The 13,395-nt window shown below is 42.4% G+C and overlaps 1 pseudogene; it reads right to left on the bottom strand.

The window, feature by feature from the left end:
* Positions 1–10,153: 10,153 nt before the first annotated feature.
* On the bottom strand, positions 10,154–11,108 carry LOC138154797 (large ribosomal subunit protein mL45 pseudogene; annotated as a pseudogene).
* Positions 11,109–13,395: the final 2,287 nt, after the last annotated feature.

Below are 13,395 nucleotides of genomic sequence, written 5' to 3'. Positions count from 1 at the left end.
GATAAAATGAAATAGTATCTCTCTCTCTCTCTCTCTCTCTCTCTCTCTCTCTCTCTCTCTCTCTCTCTCTCTCTCTCTCTCCCTATATATATATATAATGTATGTAGCTGGGAAGGAGGAATCCCCTCACTCTGAGCTCCCCAGTTACTCCCCTCAGATCTTAGGTAATTTGTGGAGCAGAATCTTTTCCAAATTTGTAGGTCACAAGTCCTCACAAATATATTTTATTTTTACCATTTGGCCACTGGACACACCTTGGTTGTAATGAACTTATTTTAATTAAGAAATCAGGTAAATAAAGCAGTAACAGAACATTCCCCTCTAAGCCTTGAGCTCATTCTGCTATGAATTTATAATGAGAGAAGTAGACCATCATAGAAAAGTCTAGTACATTGGCACTCTACAACCCCCACTAAGGATGTTGTGGTTACAGCCCTTTCAGTTCTTAACCATTTCAAACATTCTCTGAAGGTAATGTGATTGATAAACCTCTCCTCTGTGATGGAGAGGCTACATACCTGTTCTCTCTGCCTGCTCTTTTAGCTTCCTGCCTCACCTATAGTTCTCATCTCAGGCCCCATCTTCAGAGCCACTTACAGCTCTGATCTATACTTTGTGGTATCTTAACCTGGACTCCTGCGACAGACTGGTGAAACCCATGGCCTGCTTCTCAGAGTAATGTTTTTAAGTACATGAAGTAAAATATATAACTTTACAAAGAAAACCAATTATATTGAAATAATTTAATGATAATTAAATAATAAATTCTCTTTGAGAACAAAGGATCTGAACCTGGGTCTCCCGACCCTAAATCTAGCATGTTTTCCAATCTGCTGGATATTTTGTCCCATACAAATTCATGGATCCTCTGAAATCTATCCATGGGCCCAGGGACCATGGATTGAGAAGTCCTGCTTTAGCAGTAGGCTTTTCACTGTAGAGAGGATTCCTACTTTTCTCAGTCAGCATTCCAAGATAATAATCACGACAATTTCTTCAGCTTTCTCAGACTGTTTGGATACTGGCTCAATCAAGTTGTACCAGAAATTACAGAGACTTGAGTTAAGAACAGGTGTATACTTTAAATTCTTAGATTTTACTTGCTTCTCTTCTGAATTTGTTGACTAACTATGTTAAATTCTCTTCTGAATCAAACTGCCTTTTCCTCTAATTTCTCTGCTTAAGTCTCCCAGTTAAACAGTTGCCTAACATAAGTAGAAATCCATTTTAACTTTTAGGATATATCATACCCTCTCACTGAAATAAATCTCTATAGGGCTCAACCTCCTCAAAGAGAATAGGCCTTACAGGGTTAAGGAGCCTTATGAAATCAGCATTTCTGCTTTATGTAAATAACAGTGGTTGTACTGTCTAGAGAAAGCTGAAAGTCAGTTGACATTTGTCCCACTTCCCTCTAGCAACACATCAATCTGGTATCTCTCAGATCTACCTACAAAAAGTAATATAAATGCATACTGCCATTATTTAATAATAAATATTTAATAAATTTTAGTGGGCTGATTATTGGTACGACCTGGACAAATCCTGTTTTATTATCTGTAAAATGAAGATAATACCTGCCTGTCTACTTCACAAGGTTTTTATAAGGAGTAAGTGAGGCTATAGAAAAGAAGACGCCTTGAAAATTACAAGGTAGTAATAGAAAGGTCACGTGTTTGAGAGACTGATGTCTCCTTTGCTGTTAGACATAGGTGAAGCCTCAGAGCCACACTCTTACACATGAATTCATTCAGACTAACCTGGAGCCAATTCACATCAGTGTCCACTGCTCTCCACTTGACGAGCCCCGGATTGCCTCCAGAATCTCTTTTTCTGCTCCTCCTCCCCCATGACACAGACTAGGGGGCTTATAGCACATTTCCATATCCTCACAGAAACATGTAAGAGAAGACCACTGCCCAGAGCCCTGGTCTGTAAACAAACATCACCACTCACAATGTAGGGGAAAATGAGACTGTCCTTCAGACGCTGCAGGAGCAGATTTTCTAGGCAGAAGAGACATGAAAGGAGATGGTTGTCACTCTCTCCTCAAAGGAACAACTCCATACTGGAATTTTTCAGTCACCTGAGAAGCACCCACTTCATCAATGAGCAGAGGCCAGCACAGTGGACTTCAGAATGCAGGAACGAAGTCACCTCCTGATGGGAGGGACGGTTACCTTGCACTGTGAGCTGCTGTATGTACCCCATGCAGGGCATGGGGGCCTCTGCAGTGACTGAGCAGAGCAGCTGGGACAGTTCTGAACTAAGCTGTCACTGTCATTGGAGCATTCACATTTAGACACTGAAACATTTACTAAGTTATTTCCTGCATCTCAAAATAAGCACCGAAGGTTCAGCAGGCTGCCACAAGGTATTCACTCACCCATCAAACAAGTACCCTAGTAGGCTGTGCTTCCCCTGGGCTCAGGGAACTCTCCAAGGTGAGCTGGGCTGTTCCAAAGGCCAAAGGAAAAGCAGAGAGCCTTTGCTTTCTGAGAGCTTGCATACCAAACAGGAGGATGCATGCATGCACACACAGGCATGCGCGCACGCACACACACGCACAGACACACACACGAATAAAGAAAGTGTAAAAGAGCAACAGATTAAACCTCTGATATAAGAGCCACCAAACCCAGAAGTTAATCAGTGGGGACTTCCTTGAGAAGGACAATAAGCACATGAGAGGCATTTTTCGGAAAGGCGGCAGGAATAGAAATTAAAATCACATTCTTCCCTGTTCTCTAAGCACAGAAATAATGATAACTCACTTCTCATTTTTGATCGGCACCTTATAGAAGCAGTGTAGCAGACAGGAAAACATACTAGATTTAGGGTTGAGACCCAAGTTCAAATTCTGACTCTGCTACTTCTATGACCTTGGACAGAGCGTTTCATCTCTTTCAGCCTCCATTGCATCATTTGGAAATGAAGTGAGGGGGTTGAACTAAAAAAATAAAAGGTATTTATTAAGTGCCTACTATGTGGACCCAGATGGCTCCAGAGGAGAAAGTGAGGCTGGTAACTTTGCACAGCCCTCCACCACTTAAATCTAATTCACTTGCATGTCAAGGCATCACCTTCCTGATGTCACGATCCTCTTTGAGAATGAAGGACCTGGAGCGGCTAGGTGGTGCAGTGAATAGAGCACCGGCCCTGTAGTCAGGAGGACCTGAGTTCAAATCCAGCCTCAAATGCTTAACACATAAACTAGCCGTGTGACGTTGGGCAAGTCACTTAACCCCAATTGCCCTCCAAAAAGCAAGAGAGAGAGAGAGAGAGAGAGAGAGAGAGAGAGAGAGAGAGAGAGAGAGAGAGAGAGAGAGAGAGAGAGAGAGAGAGACTAGGCTGCGCCACAAAAAATAACTGGCTGTAGAGCGAGAGAGAGAGAGAGAGAGAGAGAGAGAGAGAATGAAGAACCAACTACTATGGCCAGAGACTATGCTGAGTGCTTTGAAAATATTATCTCTGGTTTTCACTTAACTGAAGCATAGGTGCTATTATTATTATTCTCATTTTCAGTTGAAGAAACAGGCAGAGACAAACTTGTCTAGGGTCACACAGCTAGTAAATGTCTGAGGTCAAATTTTTTTTAAAGCAATTGGGGCTAAGTAACTTGCTCAAGGTTACACAGCCAGTTATTTTTTGTGTGGGTGCCAAGTATCTGAGGCCGGAACTGATCCCGGGTCTCCCGATGCTGGGGCCAGCTCTCTTGCTCACTGCACCACCTGGCTGCCCCTTGAGGTCAAATTTGAACTCAGAACTAGTTAACCTCTAAGATTACTTCCAGCTCCAAATCCTATGACCATGAGTTACAAAGCTCATTCAGGCTTTATTAACTCATTTGATCCTTAGAACCCTTCATGTCCTTTTGATTTATCCTGTTTTGCAAATTGGGAAACTGAGGCTCACAGAGGTTAAGTGATTCATCCAGGGTCACAAAAATAGAAAAAAAATTATACCTGACACTTGAACTCTAGGTCTTGAAGTTAAAGCTCCAAGGCCAGTGTTCTTTCCATAGGCTGGATGGGAAATGGCTAATTCTAAAACCACCTAGAAGTCTCTATCCCAGTATGTGTATGTGTGTATGAACACGTGTGCATGAGCACACATGCACACAGAAGCTTCTGGGGGCTCTGTCATTCCTTAGAGTCTGGGGGTAGTTGAGTGATAAGCTTCAAGTGTTTCCTGTCTTTGGAAGGGAATCCTCTCTCTTTAAGTGTTTCTCTTTCAGTCTCAGACCAGCCCTTTCAAGACAGCAGCTTTGCAGTGCCCAAGAGCTCTTGCTCTCTCCCTTGCTGGGTCTGAACTATTAGTGCCTCACTCTAGTGTATTAATTGGGCTCATTGACCCTTTATTCATCACCCCCCACTCCTCCCACCCCAGTTCCAAGTTCCTTGATCATCTTCAGGATGGTCTACAAAACTGAACAAGTAAATCTGCGTAATTCACAGAGGGAGGACATTTGCTTGCCCATACTGAAGGTTGAAATGGGGGAAAACACAGTGAGGTGTGTGGGAGAGGGATGTATCATGGGATTCCCAGATAGCCTTCCCCAACACCAGTCAGATGTGCAGCACAGATCTTGGCAACCATTAGATTCCCTAGCCTAAATTTGGGGTTCTGAGTCTTATGCACTATCCATATATCCTATCTTGTGGGTAGGGGAAAGTTATTTATTTAAGCATTGCCTCTGAAGTCTCCTGAGTTTCCCCCTTCCCCCACCATCCCTGTAGGGTGGTCTTCAACACCTTTTAGTTAGATTCCATGATAACCTCATCCCCCTAATCTGCATAGAACACAGACAAAGTATTAGCTTCTACCTCCTTTTGCTCCTCTCCTTTCTCCTCGTCTCTCTTTGGCAGATGCTTCTGAGGCTAAAATTCTGTCACACGGAAACTGATGTAATGCTTATATGTTAGGTTTATATAGCCTCTCCACTTTCCTTTACTTCTCTTCTGAGGGACAATAAAATCCCTGTTCACAAGGGTTATTCCTAGGTAAAGTATAGTGGAAAGGGTGTGGACGTGTTAAATTTTCTAGACTAACTAGCTGGATCAGTCAATCAGTGGGTACCTAGGAAAAATCCTTTTCTAGTATCTAATTGTACTATGAAGGTAACCCTAGGGGGCTATGCAAATTCTGAAGTTTCTCCCATGCTGGAAAGTATGTGACTGTGGTTTCAGGGACAGAGTATGTCTGCTCTCTCAGAAAGGATCTAGCGAATCCCTAGATGACAAATTGTTTGCCTGTGATGACCCATAAAACCAAGCAAAATACACTCATTTCCCTTTTATAGCCAAAGAAGGTGCAACTAGGTGGTCCAGTCCTTGAGTCAGAAATACTCCTCTCCCTGAGTTCAAATCTGGCCTCAGACACGTGTTAGCACTGTGACCTTGGGCAAGCTACTTACCCGTTTGCCTCAGTTTCTTCATTTGTAAAATGAGCTGGAGAAGGAAATGGCAAATCACTCTAGTTTCTTTGCCAAGAAAACCCTAAATGGGGTCACAAAGAGTCAGACATGATTGAAACTACTGAATAACAACAACATAGATAAAGAAAGAGGCTATGAGAAATAAAATGACTTGCTAAGGTCACAAAGCTGGTAAGAGGCAAAGCCAGGACAAGAACCCTGTATGTTGGACTCCAAATCCAATCTTCTTTCCACCGTGTCATGCTACACCCCTTAGAATCATGTTAAAGCTGGAACTGTTAAAGCTCACTGGAGAGATCCAAGCTGGGACATAAGCCTAAGTTCTTGTATTCTTTCTACTACATTATGAATCAGCCTGGGCATGCAACCAGCAGCTGGTTAAGTCAAGCCTAGACCTTTAGAACAGAGATAATGGTGAAAAAATAACAGTCATTCATAAATAGTCTTCAAAGTCTGGAAAGCTGGAATGAAGGTATAAGGAGGCTGCACCTAGGAAATTTTCCCTCCCAATAACAGGCTGCAACCAAGAGACTCCAAAATGGATAAAGTGAGGTGGGAAGGGAGAAAGGAAGAGGCAAAGGGGACAACTATTCTCCTTAGAATTTTCATATCATGAGGAGGTCACAAATGAGGTTCTAGCTGACAGCTCAGACCAATTTTGAATGTATGAGTGTCAGGTGGCTCCCCTTAAGGTTAGAGCAGACAGGTGTGGTGGGCAGGGAAGGCTGAACCCTCTTTAAAGGACAGAGGGGATGGGCCCTGGCAATCCAATATCTCCTCTGGCGCCACCGAGCTCTTCATCCCCAAATCCATCACTGCAAATGAACCAGGTGACAGGATTAAATATCCCCTAATTGCAACCCCCTGGGGGGAGCTGTGCCAGCTGTCGCTTCCACATGCCTAGCCCAGCAGATGGGAGATCAGATATCAAAGGGCAACCCCTCACAGCACAGGAGGTATCTAGGGTCTCAGACATATGGGCTAGCATGGACAAAGTGTCAGAGGTCAAATCTCAGGGTGCCCTGTAAACTAAGAGACATTGACATTGTTGTGGGCTGCTAAGTCCCAAAGAGTTGTTGGGAGGATTTCTTCCCCCACCATCCCTGTAGGGTGGTCTTCAACACCTCCTAGTTATACTCTATGATAACCTCATCCCCCCAAATCTGCATGGAACACAGACATGACGTTAGCTTCTACTTCCTTTTACTCCTCTCCTTCCTCCTTGTCTCTCTTTGGCAGATGCTTCTGAGGATAAAATTCTATCACAGGGAAACTGATGCTTATACAAACAGTAGTCAACTTGTCCAATCCCCTCCCTCCAGACAGGCTGGCACCTTACCTTAAATGAGCAATTTCCTTCTTCCATTAGAGGCAGCTAGGTGGTACTGGACCTGGTATCATCAAGACCTAAGTTCAAGTTCAGTCTTAGGAACTTGCTAGCTGTATGATCCTGGGTAAGTCATCTACTTTTTGTCTACCTCAGTTTTCTCATCTGTGAAATGGGAGTGATTGGGGCAGTTACGTGGCACATTGAACAGAGCACCAGCCCTGGAGTCAGGAGGACCTGAGTTCAAATCCGGTCTCAGACACTTAACACTTACTAGCCATGTGACCTTGGGCAAGTCACTTAACCCTGATTGCCCTGCTCTCCCCCCTCCAAAAAGCAAAAACACAAAAAGAAAGACAGAAATGGGAGTGATGATGGCACCTATCTCTGCTATAGCACTGCTGTAAGAATAAAATTAAAGTGTCTAAAGTACTTTGAAAATGTTGATGCTCTATACAAATGTAAGTTATTAGTGTTCCTATTTTATAGATAAAGAAACTGAGGCTAAGAAAGGCTAAATGACTTAATGTTTTCAAATTCTATCTAAGATCACTTCTACCCTTACCCCAAACAGTATCCAGCCTAGAATCACTAGAAATCAGCACGTGAGGCTCTGTAGGAACAGGGAACATTTTTCTTTATAAGAAGAACCCATCCCTACAAAAATGCTAACGGAAATAGCAAAGCATAGTTTCCTTGCCAAGCCCAGTGCAGTCCAGCCAGCACCAGGGTGGAGGAAACGTCTTGGAGGGGGCCTCCCTGGGGCCCAGGTTGTCAGCACACAGACAACAGAAAGGCTGTGTTAGGTTTTGCATTAAAAAGATTGCAAAAGCCAAACAGCCTAGTCCCGTGCTAGATCTAATGGTGGAATTACTCTGACTATGACCTTTATAATCACAATCTTATTGAACAGTATGGTTTCCCAGGGGGACTGTGCAGAAGATATTGCAACCTTATTTTTCCCTTGGGTAGCCAGTTGGGTCTGAGAGAGGAGTGAGGAGGAGAGCTAAGCAGTCTAGGAAGGGCTATTCTTAATGCATTGAATGGTCTGTCCCTGTCTGCTGTCATCACATTCTGTGCATATGGGTGTGTGCCACTTTAGGAATTTGCTGTTGTTGTTGGGCTATTATTTATTTGGGTCCAATTCTTCAGGACCCCATGTGAGTTTTTCTTAGCAAAGATACTTGGCTTGCCATTTCTTTCTGCAGCTCATTTTACAGATGAGGAAACTGAGGCAAACAGGGTTAAGTGATTTGCCCAAAGTCACTCTGTTAGTAAATATCTAAGACTGACTTTGAACTAATAAAGATGAGTCTTCCTGACTCCAGGCCTGGCACTCTATCCAATGCACCACCTAACTGTCCACCTAGCTGCACTTTAAGAAACCCTCCAATAAGCAACTATTCCATCATCATGAAATCATGGGAATGTGGTTAATGTACATATTAGAGTCAGAAGAATTAGATTTGAGGCCAATCTCTGGAATGTGTTAGTTACCTTGGGCAAGTCACTAGATCTTTTTTAAGTCTCAGTTTCCTCATCTATAAAATGGGGATAATATCCACCTCACGGGACTATGTTAAGAAAGCATTAAAATTTTAAACTATAAAATCCTCTATAAATGCAAACTGTGCTATACTATCTGCAAATGACCAGCTTCCCCCCAAAACTCACGTAAATGATTTTGCAATATGAGTAGAGATTGCTTTTGGTTTTATTAGATGATTCTATCAATGGTTAAGTTAGTCCACATGATTTCTGACATGAGTTGAGCTAGTGCTAAATTAGAGAAACACTCCAGAGACTCATCCAGGGTGCTTCTACATATAAGGTACCTACTGAATATTGGGAACCAACTGAAGACAAGATAACCTCTGAGTGAAAAGAAATTTGTTTGATATCAGTATGGTCTGGCATAGAGATGCATTAGCCAGGGCTTGGATTGACAAGATCCAGAAATTGGGAAGTAGTGAGGGGTTCCAGAGCTGTATAGAGTTCCTGAATTGTCTAGAGGAGGGCAACCAGGATGGTAAAGGGACTTGAATTCATGAGGATCAGTTGAAAGAACTGACAAATTTAATTGGGAGCAGAAAAGACTCAGGTAAGGGGGGAGAGATGGAGAGAAAATTCGGAACTCAAAATTTTGTGGAAATTAATGTTGAAAATTAAAAATTAATTAATACAATTTTTTAAAAAGATTCAGGAGAGACTCAAAAGCTGTTTTTAAGTATTTGGAAGGGCTGTGATGTAGAGGAGAGATTAGATTTATTCTAATTTGTTCTATTTGGCCCACAGAGGCAAAACCAAGAGCAATGGGTAGAAGTTTACAGGAGGCAAATTTATGCTTGATAGCAGAAAAAACTTCCTAATAATAAAAACTCTTGGATGAATTGGCTTCTTCAAGCGATGAATTGTTCGTCCTCCTTAGAGGTCTTTAAGTAGAGGCTGGACTCCTTGGTGGACATTTGGTTATGGAGATTCCTTTAGTCTTTGAGTTGGACTGAATGGACCCGTAGGCCCAGCCTCTCAAATTCTATTATTTTATGACTTGGACATATCCAATAGTGCACAAATTTACTAAAGTTGACTTGGACAGATCTAAATCTTTCTTTTTTTTCCTGGAAAAATAAATTCATTTGTGAACAGAAAATAAATGAGTCAGCCTTAGGCCAGGGAGAACTGCACCTCAGAGACCAAAGCTGTTTCCTCAAAGGGCTATATGTGGTCAAGGATGATGATTTCAGATTACACATTGATAGTTTAAGAACACAGCAGAATGGGAAATTCTAAAAGTTCCTTTTGGTCTTAATAGGTTTGGGGATACAGGATTAAATTTTCCATTGCAAGGGTCTATTGGATCCTTATATAGGTTCATTTCCTCTCTTTTTCTTACATGTGAGACAGGAAGGGGAAAACTAGAACTTATTACTATGTCCTGGTGATCACTATTCGAAATGTTGTAGACTGATTTCCCAGTTAAGACCAGCCTCCCCCATACCTCCTTCTCCTCTAGGTTTATGTGCTAGGTTCTTGCTGGGGTGTAAATGATCATTAGAAACCTGATGAAGAAGGTTAACTAAAGGGATTAAAAGTCCAACAGGTTTATATTGTCTTGGCTGATGTGACATCACTCATTTCCAACTCTCTCCCCTATTTCTGTGGCTGCTATATCTCCCATTTCAAATTCCATTTCCAATCCAGACTGAAGACCCATTCTGGATGACTAGAAACTATAGAACTCATTAAAACTAGTTTGAAACCCTGACAGGGTTTTATTTTTAAAAACTTGAACTGAAAGATGGCTGTGGGTGGTTTCCTTCTTGCTCCCAGAAGCCATAACATTTGGAAGACTTGGTTTCAGATGCTCTGTGAAATGTTCCAACACCAAATCAATAGACCTTCCCATCCCACTGAACTGGCTGAGGCTTTTCAACTTCCACATTCATCTCTTCATATTCTTCCCATGGTTGGACCAGGGATCATCACCATCTTGGGGATGGGTTCCTTAGAAGGAGCCCAGGCAGGGACAATTTTGCCATGCATTCTCCAAGCCCCATAGGGGTTTATTAAGTGTTTCTCAAAAACCACATACTCCAATACATCCTTGGGCACATCTTCTTGTCCATACATCAACGGCCCAAACCGGTCATAGATAGCCAAGGTCTGGTGAGTATGCATGCGGACAGTGACTTGGCCATATACATTACCCTTACTCACCATATTTGGACAATGAATGTGAACTACCCTTGGTGGTTCCAGAGATTCCACAAAGCTCCAACCTACTGTCTTAAGTTGAATGTCCCACACCATTTCCTGGAAGCAGCGCTCAGTTACCAAGGCATGAAGTCAGTCATGGTCTGAGGTGTTGAGGCACTGATGAGCTTCAACAAAGATCTGCTGAGCTTTTTCTGGGAAGGTCTTGATTCAGAAATCAGCGTCATATTCTCTCACTTTCCGAATTGCCAACTGTGAGGCCACACCCTGCTTTAGCTTCTCTATCTTCTGCTGCAGGCCAGCCTTGAAGAGGGATGAGAGGCGAGTGTCGCCCTCAGGAGGCACATAAGCATCAAAAATTCCAGCTGTGCAGGCCAAATGAACGGGACCCTCAAGATGTTCTTTGGGGGTGACAATCCCTGCTGCAGGAGCATGTTCCTGAAACTCCTTCTCAGTTTTGTATTTAGGCTCATAAACAGGGGGTGTAAAGCGCTTCTTGGTCCTCACTGGGATCACAGTGATGGGCTGGGTCACTTGGGCTGCACACAATGGGACTTCTAAACTCTGGTGAGATCACCAGCCCAAAGCCTGGGGCAGGGAGAGCACCCCTTGCCTCACAGGTGCCGCCATGTTATTGAATCTTTCTTTAACAATTCAGAAATGTTTCAGAATTTTTCAGAGTTGTTGGGTTCTCATTGCACAGTACTGTACAGCTAGAAGTTCCCCTCATCCCAGTTATTTAGTAGATAGCACAGGAAAAATGAAGTAACAGTTTAATGGTTCTTTGATATCTACTGTAACCCCAGGAACTCTGGAGCAGCAGATGCTTTGCATCATAGGACTGATGCCTTGGACCTCTTTGTATTAAATCAGAGGGGGACCTAGGAATATGGAAAACTTGCCCAGTGTGATGCAGAATCCTGCGGTATTCCTGCACTCCCTGTCACTAGTTAGCTGAATCATCAGTCATCATCAGACCAGCCACTGATGTAAATCAACCAATTAAAAGTCATGACTGGTCTGATGATGAATGGCAGATCAGCTAGCCAATCATGTTGGTTTCTCCCACAGCTGATCTCTAGAGTCTCACTAGCACAATATTCTTGTATGTAGCTCTACCTTGGATCAGTTTTGGATCTCATTTAGGTGGACTTAGTTGCTGAAATAAACAAAAGATCCTTAATGTAAGGCAATCTTGCTAGAAAGCTGTCCCACACCTGCACCTAAAAGATTAACTGTAGGGAGGTATCCATGTAAGAGGAGGCATCTAGGTGGCTCAGTGGATAGAGTGCTGGGTCTGGAGTCAGGAAAATCTGAGTTCAAATACAGTCTCTTACTAGCTGTGTGACCCTGGGCAAGTCACTTACCTTCTGTTTGCCTTAATACATTGGAGAATGAAATGGCAACTACTCCAGTATCTTCAATAAGAAAATCCCATGGACAGCATTGGTGTGCTATGGTTCACGGGGTCATGAAGAGTTGAATAGGACTGAACAAACATAACAATCTATAAAAGAAATTTTGAACTTCTAGACAAGTTCAATTGGAGAGGGACATGGTTATATAGTAAAATTTTTAATAATGAACTCACATTTTCACAGTGGTTTACCATTTTAAAAGCACGTCCATTTCAACATTTCTATGAAGTTGGTGATATTTTGCATTGAAATCAGATGATTTTCCCTCCTCTTTTCTCATCATATCCTCTTCCCATGCTATGCTTTTGCTCATGACCCTCCTTGTCTCTAGAATGGACTCATAACTATTACCACCGAAGTCCTTTCTTTCCCTCAGAGCTCAATTTAGGTTTCACTTTCTTCATGAAGCTTTTTGGATTTCACTATCATCCCCTCTCTCAAGTTTACCTCCTTTCTGGACTTTCCTTTTCTTTCTACCACCATTTTTTTCTTGCATCACAGATTCAAAGCCATTATTTCTGAGTCCCCAGTAGTCCTCAGCCCATACACTCCATTTGTTTGCCAAATCTTATTGATTCTACTTCCATCATATCTCCTATCTAACTACTCACATGGCCCCTTTAGTTCAGGCCCTCACTGATGCTCACCTGGATCATTGCATTAGCCTTTTAATTTGTTTCCTTATATCACATGTCCTTGGCCTCCAATCTATTCTCCACATGGCTACCAAAGTGATTTTCTTAAAGCACAGTTCTGCCCATATCACTCCTCCACTCAATAATAATCAGTGATTCTCTGTTGCCTCTAGGATCAAATATAAATTCTTCTGTTTCACATCTAAAACCCCTTACAATGTGACCCCAACATATCTGGGACAGTTAGGTAGCACAATAACTAGAGAACTTGACCTGGAGTCAGGAAGACTTGAGTTCAAATCCTGCCTCAGAAACTGACTCATATAACCTGGGCAAGTCACTTAACCACTTTGAGTTTCATTTTCCTCATCTATAAAAGGAGGGTTTGGATTTGATGACCTCTAAGAATGTCTCCAGCTCTAAATCTATGAGAATGATATGATGTCTTTTCAACCATATTAAATATTACTCCCCTTCTCACATAGTACACTTCAGTCAAACTTGCCTTCTTGATGTTATCAAGATATCACTATATCTCTTGTCTCCACATATACTGGTTATGTCCCTCCATACCTGGAACATATCAATCAATAAACATTTAAGTGCCTACTATGTTCCAGACATTGTGCTAAGTGCTGAGGATACAAAACAAGGAAAAAGGCAGTCCTTGCCCTTAGGCAGCTCACAGTCTAATGGGGCAGACAACAAACACATATAGTTAAATAAGCTGGAGACAGGATAAGTAGGAAATAAGAAACAGGGAGAAGGCACTAGAATTAAGAGGGGTTGGGAAAGAATTCCTGTAGAAGATAGGGTTTCAGCTGAGACTTAAAGGAAGCCAGGGAAAACAGTAGATGAAAATGA

This window comes from Petaurus breviceps, unplaced genomic scaffold, assembly GCF_028583685.1.
Source record: "Petaurus breviceps papuanus isolate PSGF00001 unplaced genomic scaffold, PetGlider_PUasm1.0 91133, whole genome shotgun sequence".
Lineage (NCBI taxonomy): Eukaryota > Metazoa > Chordata > Mammalia > Diprotodontia > Petauridae > Petaurus > Petaurus breviceps.
The sequence above is the reverse complement of the archived record's forward strand: the minus strand, read 5'-3'. Positions and strand labels throughout refer to the sequence as shown.